Raw genomic sequence first — 491 nt, 5'->3', positions numbered from 1 at the left:
GCATATAAGATCAACATCTGTAAATTGCTAATATGATATAAGTGGAGTAGGAAGTAAATTGCGAATGTGAGCCGGTGATGGAAGAGTCAGGAATAGGAGGGTATATATAGATTTTAAATAAGGGGTAGGTTTTCTAATTTTTTTCAATAATTTGCACACACATTTAATCCAGTTTTTCAAATTTGGAACTGCTACCAAGTTAAGCGGGATTATGAAAATATATTTTGATAGGTAATTAATGAATTGATTGAATGCAAAGCTATACTACAACAGATTTCTCGAAATTTTAGAGGCATATGAAATCGAATATATATACCATTATAATTTGAGTAAATAGTCAACGTATATATATTGTTAGTTAAAGAATATCTTACGTATATGGAATGAAATCACTCATACAAATCAATCATGAAAATAGGAAACGAATTTAATTTGAATAACAAATAAAAGAAAAATCTTATTTACTTTAAAACGTTAAAATATAGAAATGA

The sequence above is a fragment of the Camelina sativa genome, chromosome 15, assembly GCF_000633955.1.
Source record: "Camelina sativa cultivar DH55 chromosome 15, Cs, whole genome shotgun sequence".
NCBI lineage: Eukaryota > Viridiplantae > Streptophyta > Magnoliopsida > Brassicales > Brassicaceae > Camelina > Camelina sativa.
The sequence above is the reverse complement of the archived record's forward strand: the minus strand, read 5'-3'. Positions refer to the sequence as shown.